At 41.7% G+C, this 17,474-nt stretch overlaps 1 protein-coding gene across 1 annotated transcript in view; it reads left to right on the top strand.

Moving 5' to 3' along the window:
- Nucleotides 1-16,267, top strand: part of LOC118148345 (uncharacterized) — a 90,368-nt gene extending 74,101 nt beyond the window's left edge. The window contains exon 4 of the mRNA XM_078352479.1: nucleotides 12,461-16,267. The gene's annotated coding sequence lies outside the window, so the exon portion shown is untranslated. The remainder of the gene's footprint in view (nucleotides 1-12,460) is intronic.
- The last annotated feature ends 1,207 nt before the right edge of the window (nucleotides 16,268-17,474 follow it).

Raw genomic sequence — 17,474 nt, 5'->3', positions numbered from 1 at the left:
GCTGGCTCAAGCCTGTAATCCCAGCACTTTGGGAGGCGGAGGCGGGTGGATCACAAGGTGGGGAGATCAAGACCATCCTGGCCAACATGGTGAAACCCCGTCTCTACTAAAAATACAGAAGTTAGCTAGGTGTGGTGGCACATGCCTGTAATCCCAGCTGCTCTCAGGAGGCTGAGGCAGGAGAATCGCTTAAACCAGAGAGTCGGAGGTTACAGTGAGCTGAGATTGCGCCACTGCACTCCAGCCTGGCGACAGAGCAAGACTCTGTCTTAAACAAACAAACATACAAAAACCCAAAAACACTACCTTTTATAAAGCATTCACTGGGTGCCAACTACTTCCTTGAAATTTCTGATTTACTGTTCACTCTCCTGTCCAGTAAGTGTGATTGTCCCTCTGTAAGGGATACAGAGCTGTTGAGTACCTTGCCAGAGTCACACAGCTGGTAAGTGATAGAACTAGGATTTGAACCCTGGCTGAGCTGACCCCCTTCCTTCCCCTGTTCCATGTTGCCATTTGTAGAAAAGATCACAGAAAATCAAGGCAGTTACTTTCTCTATGATCTCATTCTGCCAGGAGAGAATGAGATTAGTAAGTTTAACTCTCGAAAGTAAGTTCCACCATTCCATAATAGGAGACAGCTTTTCAAAGTTGCCCAGTACCTGTAAGCATCAGTGAGCCTTCTCAGCTGCTGACTTCCTTCATGTGTTACTTTAAGGAAGGAAGCAAAAGAGAGAATGGGAGAGAGCACTGGAGCCTGACTCCTGGTTCATGTTTACCATCTGTGTGACCTTGACCTTGGGTGATGCACTTAACTCCGTGAGTCTGTTTCCTCATCTGAAAAATGAAGAATAAGACTAACTGCCCAGCTGGGTTGTGAGAATGAAATGAAATGTGGGTGCAAGCCACCTGCATGGTGCTTGTCACAAAGGAGGTACTCAATCAATGCTGACATCCTTCAAGCAGTCATTGTTTTCTCATTCATGCTACTAGCATCTGTTGAGTGGCTACTATGTGCCAGGCACCTTGAGATAAACAGATGAGTCAGACATAGTTCTTCCCTCCTAGAAGCTGACAGTCTAGCAGAGTCACAGGCATGTATACAACTAAGCTTGACAAAGTACCACGGGAATATGTGGGGGTCAGTGCGAAAGCACAGAGGACTGGACATTTCTTTCTTTCTTTTTTTTAAGACGAAGTCTCACTCTGTAGCCCAGGCTGGAGTGCAGTGGTGCAATCTTAGCTCACTGCAACCGCTGCCTCCTGGGTCCCAGCTCAAGCAATTCTCCTGCCTCAGCCTCTTGAGTAGCTGGGATTACAGGCATGCACCACCATGCTCAGCTAATTTTTGTATTTTTAGTAGAGATGGGGTTTCACCATGTTGGCCAGGCTGATCTTGAACTCCTGACCTGGTGATCTGCCCACCTCAGCCTCCCAAAGTGCTGGAATTATAAGTGTGAGTCACCACGCCTGGCCCAGGACTGAATATTTCTAAGTGAACAGATGAAGGGCACAGAATAGGCTTCAGTGAAGAGAAAACGGTTTCTCTCTAGGTAACTCAAGCTGATTCTGTGCAGTTTCTGTGGCTAGTCACTCAAGAACATAAATCTTGTCTCATGGAAAAAACAAAAAGCAAAACAAACAAAAAAAAAACTTTTCCTAAAAGCACTTTAAAAATTCGATGCAAATTTTGGAAAGCAAAACAGGAAACTCAGTGATAGGCAAGGGCAAACACTCCTTGCTTCTCAAGTCTCTTGTGCGTGTTGTAGGCAACGCTTCCTGCCAGGATGTTGATCAAAAGAGGAACAGCCTGATCAAGAGTCATTTGTTCCTCATGAGTTTCTTTAAAAAGAATCTGATTTCATTTTTTGCACATTGTCTGTGGCTTTAGGAAACACCTCCTATAAAAATAGAAATACTCAAAAGAGGTTTGGGAAGAAGCGATTCCTTCTGGGTCTGAACTGTTCATATGTGACACTGGCATACTGCCTTGAGTTTGCAGAGTAGATAGCACATTACAGTGCAAGGGTGCTGGGGGCAGGCTGCCTGGGTTTGAGTTCTGATTCCGCCATTCACTAGTTATGTGATCTTGTTTTTGCGAGAGACGAGATGATACATGTAAAGTGATTACCATGACTTCTGGCCCAATAAATGTTAACATTTTCCTGTCAGTTCTAGTTTGGAGAGACTGCCTTAGATTCCCCCGTCCCAACCCACAGACTTCTGTAGTTGAGTGGGAACCAGGAAGAAGGGGTCAGGCATGGTGCCACCTCAGGCTAAGTTCACAGAAGGAGGCTTTGTAATGTAACTCAAAATCAAAAAGAGGCAAGAAACTTTTATTAGATAGTAGGTATAGGTAACCCAAACTTAGGTTAACGGGAAAGACATATGGCCTGGTGAGTGCTAATGGCAGACAACGGATCAGAAAAATGACACCTTCAGTGAAAGCCACCAGAGGAAAGGAAATATCATGGAGATGACCCAGCTAGAGAAGTAGTAATGTTGACTCCTTGGTGGATACTTTCTCCCAGGGGAGAGCTACAGACACCCTCTGAGTCAAAGAAGGGTAAAGCCTGGGCAGTGCGAGGGGTGGGGAAACAAAGCAAATACAACCTTTCACAGATTTATTTACTGATTGATTGATTTAAAGAGACAGGGTCTCCCTCTGTCACCTGGACTGGAGTGCAGTGGCATGATCATAGCTCCCTTCTGAAGCCTCGACCTCCCAGTGATCCTCCCACCTCAGCCTCCTAAGCAGCTGTGAATACAAGCACTAGCTGCCATGCCTGGCTAATGAGATGGATCTTGAAAGATGTAGAGAACGTTGGCAGGCAGAAGTGGGGACAGCCTTCTCTATAAGGAGAAGGGCCATCCCAGCCAAGCAGAGGGAGTAGCAGAGAGCAGGCTGGAGAGGCAGGCTGGGTGCGGATCGTGAAGACCTTCCCTACCAGGCCAAGGAAGTGTCACTTGGTTTGAGGGAAATGGGAAGGCATCGAAGATTCTCAAACATGGGTGGCAGGGTGTGGGTGACATGATTCAGCTGGAACTTTCAGAGATCATTTATCAATTACCTGTGGGACAAATTGTAGGGAAGAAAGAATGAGTATGGAGAAGTTACAAAACATTTTTAATAGGGTAGGTGAAAAATCATATTATAGAATACAATTTTATTTTTTTTTATTACTGAGGGTGAGTACATCTGCAAGTAACAGAAAATATCCCAAAGAGAAGCCTACACAAGATACAGTATTATTTCTGTCTCATGTGAAGGACTGGGGTGGCAGCTTTGCAAGGTCCCTCACCCCTCCACCCTGCCGCCAGTCTAGGACAGCCTGCCTAACCACCGCCCAGGGACCCTATCAACAAGATAGAGGCAAAGAGCAGAACCTTTTGGGAAGGTTCCCAGAAACTGCCACATGATATGTGTTCCCCCATCTCATTAGTTGGAAGGTAGCAACAAGTCAGGCGCATGGCTCACGCCCATAATCCCGGCACTTTGGGAGGCCAAGCCAGGTGGATCACTTGAGGTCAGGAGTTTGAGACCAGCTTAGCTAATATAGTGAAACCCTGTCTCTATTAAAAATTAGCTGGGTGTGCTGGTGCACACCTGTAGTCCCAGCTACTTGGGAGGCTGAGGCATGACAATCGCTTGAAGCTGGGAGGTGGAGGTTGCAGTGAGCCAAGATCATGCATTCTAGCCTGGGTGGCAGAGCAAGACTCTGTCTGAAAAAAAAAAAAGGAACAGGGCCATACCTAGCTAGCAAGAGAAGCTGGAAAATGAGACATGCTGTCTGGATTTCCATAGTCCCAGCTGATAAACCGGGGATTTTGTTATAAGGGAGAAAGGAAGAATGAATATAAAGGATTTGCTGGCATTTCCAGCCGCAATGTCATAAAAATCAAAGAAACAAAGATAAGAGACTGTCACTTCATAACTGCTGAAAATTATGCTCTGCATCTTAATGAAAAGAAAACTTTATGAAAGTTCCTCCTAGAATCCTGCCTTAAAGCTGATTACCCTTGAGACAAAATAATCCTTCACTCTCAGATGACACTGGATTTGACTCAAGTGGACAAGGCTATCCAAGGTGGTGAGAGGGTCAGTTTGTCTAGGTCTTCATGACCCCGCCTTAGTAACCCTCTCCGAGTTGTTTAACTAGGACAGTAAATTCCATTGTCATCAAACTTGGCTACATTCAGAGAATTGTAAACCAACAATGTGTAAGCATTCTGAAAGCTCTGTCCTTAGCAGAAGTCCAGCTTTGCAGTAATGGCCACACTCCATTTCCTTGGCTCTGAAGTCAAGCAGCCGGGCTCCTTGGTGCACGTCTCATCGTAGCCAGCCTGGTGCATCTCTCTCCTCTGCTTTCTTCCCTGCCTATAGAATCGTCTTAAGGCACCACTGACAGCATCTGACTGTGCTTCACATGTACTCATGGCTCTCAAATGCTCACTACCTTAAAACAAGGCCTGGCCTCCCAGATCCTCCAAAATTTTACCCAGTCTCCCCATTCAACCAGATGTTCCTCTGAGATATGGCGATTGCATTCTGGGATTTTGGGGGAAATGGGAAGGCATTTCGTGCTCTTACTCCTTCATTCTGCGCCCTGTGCCTCTTGTTCCCGTCGCTAGTTGATTGGTGATCCATTCACTGCAGTGATGTATGGAGCTTTGTGGTTTAAACAGAGACAGATTTCCAACTGGAATGTTAAGAACCCCAGAGAAGCAACACACCTGTGTTTAAAGTATTAAATTATATTTATAATGATAAGTATATACTCACTATTAACATGAGGAAATAAACCAATGTCCCAATCGAAAAAAATTAAATATTTTAACTATAAACAAACCATTATTTCTTTCTTAACTTTTTTAAGGATAAAGCTATCTTGGTTCTGTCTTACGCCAATTGATGCTCACTTATTTTAATCCAGGAAGGCTTCAGGATTTGACTGTTGTGTTATCACTGCTCTTCCACTGCTGTTATGATTCATAAGTTACTTATTCATTCATTTATTCAACAATACCTATTCAGTGCCACTTATGGTTGCTGGAGATATGTAAGAAAAATGTTCCAGTTTTCATGGCATTTACATTCTAGAGCAGTCAGTCTTATCCACAATTTTGTCCGCCTGGGGGCTGGGGGAAAGTTTGGCAATTTCTGGAGATAGTTTTGATTATCATGAGTTGGGGAGGGGTGTTATTATCATCTAGATGGTGGAGTTCCATGATGCTGTCGATGTAGCCTCACTTTTCCACACCCCAGACTGGAGCACTGTGTCCCTACCCCCACACCTCAGAACTTGGTACAAGCTGCTCCTGTCCTTCTTCACCGGGTTCACAGTTAAGATGATGATTATCACATCAGATGTCAAGGCACCAGGACACCAAGTGTCTATTCCACCTGTTCTTCAGGAGCATCCACTTCCCCAAGGGCCTCTCTGTTCTCTCTCCTGTCCCTTGGCGGGGGGCACTGGGCTTATTTAGTGTCTGTTCTGCTCTATATCTCAGCACCAAGTGGCCCGACATCTCCATTATGGTGTAGCCTCTCCCTTGCCCTCTTATGTCCTTGTATGTAGGCCCTCTGTCCACAGGACCCTGCTACCCATCTGGAATCTCCACCAGACCCATATTCTGGGGTTGGGCCCTTGGTCATACCCATATCATGGGCTGCTCTCCTTTGCCCTGTTTTCAACAGAAATCTAGTAATGACCCTGATTTTGCCCTTCAGTCTCACTATCTCTTCCCCATATGACTCGACAGCCTGCCCCTGGGAGGAGGTAGACTTCCAAGCAAAGCCCTTTCTCTGGGGATTGCAGTTCAGGTTCTGGTTTCTTAGCTCCTGGTAGCTTCTTGCTCATTCCTGCCCCCTATCCCTGGCCCTTACACTTAAAATGTGTTTTAGGTCTTCAAGCTTAATCTATAAACCTGGTTATTTTATTTGTAAATATAGTGATTTTTATATAAAAATGAGAACAATTGTTTTTCTTGTTTGATTAGTGTTCAATTAACTTAAAAAGATTAAATTTCTTCAAGCTGACCATCTTTATGCAAGTAATCAGATTTCCTAGGAATATGTTTGGTTATCTTTACCAATTTAATAAATTTGACTTTCTCAAACACCTCAAATGCCTGATGGGACAAATTTACAAACCAAGCAAGAAAAACCTTTCAGTATCTCAATGAGCTCTTAGAATAAAACTAGCTTCTATATGTAGTAAATTAGGTTCTTCTGAACATTCAACACTTCTAAAGAACATATTTAATTATTTTGCAACTTTCAAGTGAAAATCACAAATTGAGTATTAGTTTATCATTCCAAAATAAAATCATAAGGCTAACATGTCAGATTCTCTTAATCATTTTAAGCTTCTTAAATAACAAAAACAAGCTGATTTCAATGATTAGAAAACTTACTCCCCAAGCTTACCACAAAGTATTGATACTATGAGTTTGATTGGGCTCAACATCCATTTGCTACACCTTTTCCATGGAAGCAAAGTATTCTTACCAGTCAAGAGGAGCAAGCAGCTATTCCATGCAGGCTGAAGTTATTTGTATAACTGAGATACTGAGTATCAGTTAGATTGTAAAACTGGGAGTTTTTCCAGGATGGTTTTATCTGAGCAACAGATTAAACACACTGAGCTTCCTTGTGTAGTTGGCTTGGTTCTGCCAACTGTGTCACCAGGGAAGGAGTGTGCCATGTGTCCCCAGAGCATTTTTCAAATTTCACTCTTACCCTATTTTTACCTTAACTTCTTTCACATTTTAACTTCATTTCACATGATTTGGGTAGATAGAATTCTGCAAACTACTTTGGGGTATAGTCTAACTTTTTGTTAATTGAATTATCTCTCCCTCTTAAGGTTGTAAAACTCTTTTTCTTTTGCCTTCTTACCTGTTTCATTGCTGCAGAAGTTGACTAAGTTCTCATCAGACCTGTTTTTCCCTGCTTCTTGGGCACAGAGCTAGACTCCATTTCCCAGCATCCCTTGCAGTGAATGTGGCCATGTGACTGAGTTTCGGCCAATGAAATATGAGTGGCCTGACCCCTATCCACTTTTGCAGACTTGATGCAGGGCAGCAGAGCAATTTTGGAAGCTCCATATTGAAGATGGTGGAGCCACAATTTGAAAGGTGTTTGGGTTGGAGGAGAGCTACAGGCTGATCAGGAACGCCCATCTTGGATTCGAGCTGAGTGAAAAATAAACTGCAATCATGATGTTAAAACACTTAGATGGCCGGGTGCGGTGACTCACGCCTGTAATCCCAGCACTTTGGGAGGCTGAGGCGGGTGGATCACGAGGTCAAGAGATCAAGACCATCCTGGTTAATGAGGTGAAACCCCGTCTCTACTAAAAATACAAAAATTAGCTGGGCATGCTGGCACACGCCTGTAGTCCCAGCTACTCGGGAGGCTGAGGCAGGAGAATTGCTTGAACCCAGAAGGCAGAGGTTGCAGTGAGCCGAGATCGCGCCATTGCACTCCAGTCTGGGTAACAACAGCGAAACTCCGTCTCAAAAAAAAAAAAAAAACCACTTAGATATTTTGGGGGATTTTTAAATCACAAGATAAAAAAATCTCTATTGTCTATTGTCATAATAGAAATCCTTAAAGTTGGTGCTAAAAATAAATGCAATTTTAAAAATTCATATGATGTTAGTGCATATCCTAAATCAATGCTGGAAAACATCAAGTGAAGGCAGAGCGTATCTTATGGGACAGAGTCACTCCTGGATGTCGCGTAAAAGTCTGACCTAATCAGCTCAATCTTTTTTCATTGCACCTAATGTCATGAGACTTGTGCATCTTTTTAGATAACTTTTTAAAAAAGCAAAGAAGAAAACAAAAATAAGCAGCCCATTGACGACGAAATTATCTACAGTATTCATGAAATCAAAATAAACCTATTGCTCACTTACAAATATTTGGGATCCTATGATAAGACAGAAATTTCCCCCCAAGGGTCCTAATAAACAGGAAACTACGTGATACAACAGACCATATCCGTAACAGACAAACAGTGTCAACTACCCATACTCTCCTAAATAAACTACACACACGTATTCAAGGGAGTAATTAAAAAATTTTTAAAACATACATTTGTTTTTGCTGAAAAAAAATACATTTGTTTTTAAAGCACACTAATAAAATATATTAGTGTGACGGAGATCAATAATAAGACCTCCATTTTTTTTCTAGTTTGGTTATTTCACACTCTGCTTTTGGCATTTGAGATTGCTAAGGTTATGGGTTTCTAAAAATATTGTCTTTATGCACAAACAGGCCTGTCATCAGCTTTGGACCGTATGCAGTCAGAGTTTCCCTTTCCTTCTTCCACACCAACTAATTCTGCCATGTGTGGGTTGCAAGTGCACCAGGCAACATTTTAATCTAAATGGAGTGATCACGCATTAGATTTTGAAAATGAAACTTACTCATAAATATATTTCTTTAAAAATGAATTTTATAAATCTTTTAAAGCTTAAGCTCCCATGGATTCTTTTCATGGAAACTTAGTAGAGGTTTAAGTTTTAAATTTGGAGGGAAAGGATTTATAAAATTCATTTTGAAAGAAATATATTTATATGAAAGTTTCATTTTCAGAATCTGATGGCACATACCTGTAATCCCAGCTACTTGGGAAGCTGAGGATGGAGAATTGCTTGAACCCAGGAGTCAGAGGTTATAGTGAGCTGCCACTGCACTCCAGCCTGGGAGACAGAGAAACACTCCATCTCAAAAAACACACACACACACACACACAAAGAAACAAACACAACAAAAAAACAAGGGAACAATAAATACAGACATGAGGCAGTGTTGAAATATACAAGAGAGAGACAAAGAAGGACATGGTGGATATTTAGGTCAAAGTATTAGAGTAAATACTAGTAAAGCAAAGTTTTTCCATGTATTATATCCATTAGCAAAAATCTGACTAAAAATAACTTCCACAAATAGGGGCTTATGTTTCTCAAACAACATGAAGGTTAAAAGTACAACAATGGTGCCGATTCATCAGTTCAGTGATGTGATGCTGAGGCTAACAATTTGACAGTTCTCTTGGCCTTTCCTTACCGTAACAAGATGACTGCCTCAAGGAAACTGCCATGGCTCCAGGCATCACTCCACTTTCAAGGAAGGAAGAGGAGAAGGGGGTCACAGTGGGAATATTTTCCCCTTTTATCAGAAAAGCAAAAGCTTTCTGCGGGTAACTATGTCATATGTTTTTCCTAGCTGCAAAGGAAGCTGAAAAAAGCATTTTAGGCAAGTGAGAATGAGAAGGTGTATCAGCCTGACAACACTGGGTGCCACTGAGTGCGTGGCTGGCAATATTCATGTTTTGTTGATCTCATTACAATGAATTCTTGAAGCCAGATGCTGCTACACAACACAGCATGCTTTCTCAGCCCATGCTCATATAAGAATCATGTAGAACTTTGTGTTTTAGAGAAAATCATGCTGAACATTCCTTTTAATTATGTCTTGCCATCAAGTAGGGATTACCCCTTCAGGCCATCTCCTTCCTCCCGGTCTCAAACACTCAAATACTCACAATTAAATTCTACTTAAACTCTCCAAGAAAACCTATCAAATTACCCATGAACTTGGATGAGGAAACTCTTCCTGTTTCCTGAACATCGCATCTATTCCAAGGAAGAATCTTCAACGTCAGCCAGCAAAGAAATTGTAGAAAGTAACACATATAAAAGAGAAAATTGATCAGGCACAGTGGCTCATGCCTGTAATTCCAGTGCTGGTGGAGGCCAAGGTGGGAGGATCACTGGAGGCCAGGAGTTCCAAACCAGCCTGGACATCATAATGAGATCCTGCCACTATGAAAATTTATTTGAAAAAGCAAAACTTAGCTGTGCATGGTGGCATGCCCTGGTAGTCCTAGCTACTTGAGAGGCTGAGGTGAGAGGATCACTTGAGCCCAGGAGTTAGAGGTTACAGTGAGCCATGATTGTGCCACAGCACTCCAGCCTGGGTGATGGAGAGAGATTTCATCTCTTAAAAAAAAAAAAAGCAAAAAAGAAAATTACACAAAACTTTTGAATGCCCAGTATAACCTCCTAAAAGAGATTTGTGCTTTAAAACATGAAGTGATCTTTCTTACCCCTTTACACTGTGACAAATAATAGTATATCTAGAATGAGTCCAACAGGATCACTGCTTTACCCGGCCTCCATATCTGGGAACATTTATAAAACAAGAAAAGCACAGCAACTTCCTGCTGAAAGAGAGCAGTGGCCCATCCTCCTCACATGACCCACCACCAAGCTTCCCCAGGCTCTGCAGCAAAGCAGTACATTACGTGGCTCAAATGGGTCTGATTTACCTCTGATTCCAAGCGGCATGTGCAACAGAATATGCCCCAAAGTGAACCGTGCTTCAGAAGAGTGGGTTTTGTTTATCACAGGCTACATTCAGTTGCAATTAGCAGAATATATAGCAGAATTTCTCCTCTGTGATACATGGTTATATAGAAAGAAAAGTACCAGTTACAGAGTGGCCATTGGCACCATGATACCTGTGAGCTGCATCACTACTAAAGACCTGACCAGGGGTCAGTATCCCAGCTGAGTTTGAATGCAGGGCCTCCTGTTATGGGTCTTCTCACGCTGAAGAGGGAAAAGGGAGCCCGTACAGAGACAAAACATTTGGTCCACGCGGAGAGTTGTATACAATGAGGCCTCCTAGGCCTGTGTGCTCCCCAGCTCAGCTATGCCAAAGCTCTACTTCCAGAAGAAAGCTTTCAGAGGGAAAGACTCATCTCTCAGCCTGGAATCCACTTTGAAAAGCCCACATATGTTGCCATAAAAGGGATGAAGTACTGATACAGGCTACATTATGTTGAGAACACTATGCTAAGTGACAGAAGCCAGACACAAAAGGTCATGTTATTGTACGATTCCGTTTGTATAAAAGGTCCCCAGTAAGCAAATCGAAACAGAAAGTGGATTAGTGGCTGCCAGGAGCTGGAGGAAGGTGAGAATAGAGAATAACTGCTAATAGGTATGGGCTCCTTTTTTTTTCTTAATACTTGGTGTATTTTAAATGTTTATGGGCCAGACGCGGTGGCTCACGCCTGTAATCCCAGCACTTTGGGAGGCCGAGGGGGGTGGATCACAAGGTCAAGAGATCGAGACCATTCTGGTCAACAAGGTGAAACCCCATCTCTACTAAAAATACAAATATTAGCTGGGCATGGTGGCATGCGCCTGTAGTCCCAGCTACTCAGGAGGCTGAGGTAGGAGAATTGCTTGAACTCAGGAGGCGGAGGTTGCGGTGAGCCGAGATGGCGCCATTGCACTCCAGCCTGGGTAACAAGAGCGAAACTCTGTCTCAAAAAAAAAAAAACAAAAAAAAAAAACCAAACAAACAAAAAAAAAGTTTACATTTAACAGGTGAAAACTATTAGCACAAATGATTCAATAATATATTGCTATTTATAAGATACCTACAGAGATTCCTTTCCCAATTTTTTTCATTGTGGTGTTTACCAAAATTTATTTTTATTGTGGTAAAACACACAAAACATGCAATTTACTATCTTAACCATTTAAGTATACACTTCAGTGGTGTTAAATACTTTCCTAATATATGTAGCCATCTCCACCAGCATATCCATGTCTTTTTTCTTCTTAGAAATTGAAATTCTGTGTCCATTAAACAACACCTCCCCATTCCTCCCTCCCTGAAGTCCCTGGCGACCACAGTTCAACTTTCTGTCTCACTGACTGACAACTCCCCTCATATAAGGAGAATCATACAGGACGCATTGATCTTTTTGTGGCTGGCTTATTTCATTTAGCGTACTGGTTTCTTTTTGGGGTGAGGAAAATGTTCTGGAATTACAAAGTGGTGACAGTTGTACAATATAGCGAATGTACTGAAACCCACTGACGTGCACACTTCAACATGGTGGATTTTACGCTATGCGATGTATCTCTCAAAAATGCTTTTAAAACGCTCGTATAGGGGAGGATAATAACTGAAAAATAATAAATATACAAATCCACAAATGAGATAGATTAGCACATATTTAGTGAGGCGGAATAGGGTGGTAGAAAAAGTAGTGGAATGGAAACAGGAACCTCATGACTTACAGCATCACTTCAGCCTCTCCTGCCTCCTTACAGAAACCTAGGGGCTTCCGTAAAGAAACACTAAGTTTCCACGTTCACGAAGAAGGAAACAACATACACTTGGGTTTCTTTGAGGGCGGAGGGTGGGAGGAGGGGGAGGATTAGAAAAAATAACTATTGGGTACTAAGCTTAGTACCTGGGTGACAAAATAATCTGTACAACAAACCTGCATGACATGAGTTTACCTATGTAACAATCCTGCACGTGTACCCTGTTCCTAGAATAAAAGTTTAAAAAGAAAAAAAAACACTAAGTTTCTTTCCACTTTTTGTATCTGACAATTTCAAAATTTCCTTCTAGGGCCTCCTCCACCCTTCCAGCAATGCCATGCTAGCTGTTGGACCTGCGACCTTGCCTTCCTCTGTGCCCAGACCCACACAAACAGTGATGAAGCTTCACAGCCGGAGGCGGGGGAGCCTCCACCAGGACAGTGCTGGCATTGGAACTGGTGCTCCTTTAAGTGTTTACTGCAGCAGAAACTTGGTCTGTACCCAGAAGAGCCCAAGATGTTGTTTCTTGGTGGCATACAGCTTTTAATGACCATTGAACAAATGCTACATGATTTAGCATTGAGACAAGTGGGAATACATAAGCCTTTGTAAGGAGGTGAAGGTGGCTGACATTTTTGCTTATAATCGTGAACTTATTTTGGTAAACTACGTACAAACAGTTTACAGTTTTCACTTTATCTTACTGGAAGGTCTAAAGGGTTTTTGGTTATAAGTGGAAAATGTAGACTGTCTTAAAAAAAAACAAGGGGAAATAAGAGTTTTTTCACTCTTAGATTTTGTGTGTGTGCGTGTGTGTGTGTTTTATTTTGCACTTTCTTCCACTTGAGTACTGCATTAGTGATCCTTACAGGGGTCCGACATAAAAAAGCCCCAAACAGTAAGAAACTATTAAATACCTTCATCACGTTGTGTATCCATCTCTACCATTCCCCTCCATATCTCTTTTCTTCTTACAAAATTAAAACTCTGTACCCGTTAAACAATACCTTCCCATTCTTGCCTCCCCTCAGCCCCTGGCAACGACAATTCAACTTTCTGTCTCACTGACTTTGACTTTTTTAGTCTGAAAGTCTAGAGACCTGGGGTTTGGATCTGCATTCAACATGGGCTCTTAAATTCATCTGTTAGGTCACTGATTCGCTCATATGTTAGAAAACTACCATTCAGAAGCCTTTGTGAATATGTGAGAATACACTTGAAGTAGAGCGAGCAACAAAGGAAAGTGTGCTTAATACCCATCTGGCTATTATTCTCATTATTCACATTATTTTTGACTCTTCAAACCTTCACAAAAATCCTCAAGGGCTTCCCGTCACCTACACAACAGATGCCAGACTCCTTGGCATGCTATTCAGGACCATCAAGAATGATACTCCAGAGCGGGTGTGGAGGCTCACGCCTGTAATCCCAACACTTTGGGAGGCTGAGGTGAGAGGATTGCTTGAGGTCAGGAGTTCTAGACCAGCCTGGGCAAGATAGTGAAACCTTGGCTCTACCAAAATTTTTTTGAAATTAGCCAGGTGTGAAGGCATGCACCTGTAGTCCCAGCTACTTGGGAGGTTGAGGTGGGAGGATCACTTAAGCCCCACAGGTCAAGGCTGCCGTGAGCCGTGATCATGCCACTGCACTCCAGTCTGGGCGACAGAGCAAGATCTTGCCTCAGAAAGAATAAGGTTCTATTAGCCCCTATTGTGTCTCTGTGTAAATTTGAAAAGACACCCCTTCCTCTGGGTGGTTGGAGCATGAACTGAGGAAGGGCTGAGTTTCATTCCCCCACAGCCCACATAGCAGGATTCCTTAGTGCAAGGTACAAACTGTAGTTGAGATGATCCCATACCTGCTTTCTGGTCTTCCTTCTGCTGTGTCCTTCTGCCACCCTTCTCTGTACACACTAGGGTTTTCCTGCTTCTGTGGCTTTCCTTACACATGGAGTATCCTCTTCCATTTTCCATCAAATTCCTTCTCATTCTTCAAGGCTCACTTAAACCTTCTCTCCAAAGCCTAATCATCCCCGCAGCCACACTTCCGCCAGCACGTTTATCCCACTTTTAAATGATCATATTCTGGTTTGTACTACAGGATGTTTGCACATTTTTCTTTCTTTCTCACCAGATTATGAAGTTAGGGGTTTGAAGATTTACATTTAATTCACATTTCTAATTCTTACAAGGCCTAACAGAAGGCTGGCCTACTATAGGGGCTTTATATGTGTTAGTTGAATAACAAAGAAGAGATAAGTGAGTATCTCATGGTAAACATGGAGAACTGCCTGAAACGTAGAAGAAAATCTGAGACTTCTCTCCCTACTTCTAGGCGGGTGCTCTCAGCCTCTTTTGCTGAGATTATAGACACATGATTCCAACAAGGTGCAGCTGTAACATGCCAGGTGTAACTATTAAAAAGACGGACTTTTCTCCAACAATTATTGGAAAAGAGGACCTCCATGTGTTGGCATCGGCAGTGTTGACAGAATAAAGGTGTAACCGTCATGCATTTGATCCCTGGTCCTAAGGAGAAAGAAATGTCATGTTCTTTTAATTTTCAAAATCAAATGAAATCTGACTCCTCTCCCATCTGCTAGGGTTGGCAGGTGTGCTGAACTGACTGAAGCCATGTCGGGTATTCACAATGATTGGTTTCTATTGGTGGCTATAGTCAGGGAGAAGGATACATTCTCCTTTGCCCCCTTGATCTTTGGCTGGGTCTAAGAATTAAATTGACCCAAGACATATTAACAGGAGAAAAGCATACACATTTTATTAATTTTTACATGTTCATGGAGGCTCTCACAAGACAGCGAAGACCCGAAGAAACGGACAAAGCAGAAAGCTTTTATGCCTTTTAGATAAAAACAAAAACAAAACTGATAAATTTGTGAAGAAAAGACAAGGGCAGGGAATCATCAGGAAATGTGTTGTTGTTTTTTTGTGGGGGGGTAAAACATTGGAAGAGAGCCATTTTAGTAGGTTTATTTGTACAGATCCTTCACAGCATCAATTCCCAGTCTCTGGCGCTAAGGGTTATTTTTCTTGTTCTGGCACAGGGAAGGCATCTTTCACAAAGGAGTTTTTATGGCTTGCTACCTATAGGAAAGTGCAAGTCTGTAGCCTTTTCTGCAACTACTGTTTCTCAAGTGCTTTCAGCTCTAAGTAATCAATATGCCCAATGATATGGTTAGCCTTGTGTTCCCACCCAAATCTCATCTTCAATTGTAATCCCCACGTGTTGAGGGAGCGACCTGGTGGGAGAACCTGATTATTTTCTCAATCAGGTTATCAGATGACAAGTACATCACTGCCTGGGCCAGGCACATCTTTGTAGGATAACTGTTATTTAAACACATAAGTTTATGCCTGGGTGCAGGGACTCATGCCTATAATCCCAGCACTCTGGGAGGCAGAGAGAAGGGGATCATTTGAGCCTAGGAGTTCAAGACCAGTACAGGAAACATAGGGAGACCCAATTTCTACAAAATAAGTTGATTAAATAAAACACATAAATGACAGTTTAAAGCAAAGATTATTAGTAATAACACTGCAGTTTTGAGAAAAACATTATTCAGGCTGATCACTGCCTTTACTGAGCCATTCAACTTGGGTCCAACTGACTTCTGATCATTCCAAGAAATCAAATTTGCTTTCAAAAACAATGATTTGTAATAATTTGCCATTACTGAGGATATTCAAAGTAATGCGATGGATATTATAATACAATTTTCAATCTAAGTATGAATGGCTAACATAAAATTACAATAACTTTAATTCAATAAGCTTGGTTAGATCAGGAAAGCATTTATATTATTATGGCAAGAATTATACAATTATTTTTATTTTTCATTATATAAGTTTCTTGTTTTCCAAACAAGTATATAAACACAGACATAATTTAGTATATAAATTTGATCCCTATGACTGTAACTTTTATATTTTGATTAATTTTGAAATATGTGTGTTCAATTAAATACTAATGTTAAAAAGAAGAAATGTGAAAAAAATAACTGAAAAATATTTCAAGCAAATGTAGCATTGTTAGAATAAATATATAATTTTGCAAGATGACCAGCTTGAGAGGGACAATAAATACTTGTTTTAACGTGTCCGTTCTAATTCACTTATATCAGTTTATAAGCACAGCATCTGAATTCCATCAAAAAATTCAATTGAAAGACTGAATTAATTACTTCCTACCCAAACAGATTCAACAACACCTCTGATTTTCACAATACCTTATAGTTTTCACAATGCTTTCATTTAGATTGTCTCATTTATTTGGCAACCTCTGGGGTAGGCTTTATTTTTTTCTAGTAGATATGAGAGACCCAAAGCCACACTGACTTCAAGTGCCAGAGCTCAGGAGATGCTAACCTTATTTCTTTGCTAACCTAAAGATATTTTTTCAATATCACCAAATTGATCTACAGGTTTAATGCAATTCCTATCAAAATCCTAGCTGCCTTTTTGCAGATAAGAACAAGCTGATCCTAAAATTCATATGATAATTCAAGAGACCCAGAATGGCAAATACAATCTGGGAAAAGAACAGGGTTGAAAGAGTCACACTTTCAATTTCATAACTTACTATAAAACTGTAATACTCATGACAGTGTGGTATTGGCATAAGAACAGATGCACAGATCATTAGAACAGACCCGAGAGTCAAGAAATAAACTTGGACATTCACAGTCAATTGATTTTTGACAAGGGTGCCAAGACAATTCAATGGGAGAAAAATGGTCTTTTCTACCAATAGCCCTGGGACAACTGGATAACCACATGCAAAAGAGGGAGGTTGGACTCCTACCTTATGCCATATGCAAAACTTAACTAGAGAAATGAATCAACACCCTAGATGTATACTCTAAAATTATAAAAGTCTTTGTAGAAAACATAGGCATAAATCCCCTTAACCTTAGATTGGCAATGGGATTTTAGATCTGTCACCTAGAGCACAGGCAACAACAACAAAAACATAGAAGAAATTGTTTGGGAGCATTTCTTCAACAGTATTGATTTGTCTATTCATTATTGCCACTTTAAATACCAGTTCAGATGTGTTAAAGCAATGCTTTAGTTAGCATCCAGAGGGCACAGGGACCTGTGAGGTCAATGTCACCCAGTGAGCTATGTTGCTTCTCTGACCATGCCCAACCCAGGTACCCTACAGAGACCAAACCCTTGCAGTCCTCTCTCGAATGGTGGTGTCATAGTGTCCTGTCTGCTGGGTCTTCTAGGTATCACCGCCCTAGGCTCCAGCAATAACCCTCCCACCCTGTTGGGCGAAGCTTCTGAAGGACTTGGCCAACA

This window comes from Callithrix jacchus, chromosome 16 (genome assembly GCF_049354715.1).
Source record: "Callithrix jacchus isolate 240 chromosome 16, calJac240_pri, whole genome shotgun sequence".
In the NCBI taxonomy this organism is placed as follows: Eukaryota; Metazoa; Chordata; class Mammalia; order Primates; family Cebidae; genus Callithrix; species Callithrix jacchus.
Note: the sequence above shows the minus strand (reverse complement) of the source record. Positions and strands in the feature narration are given on the sequence as shown.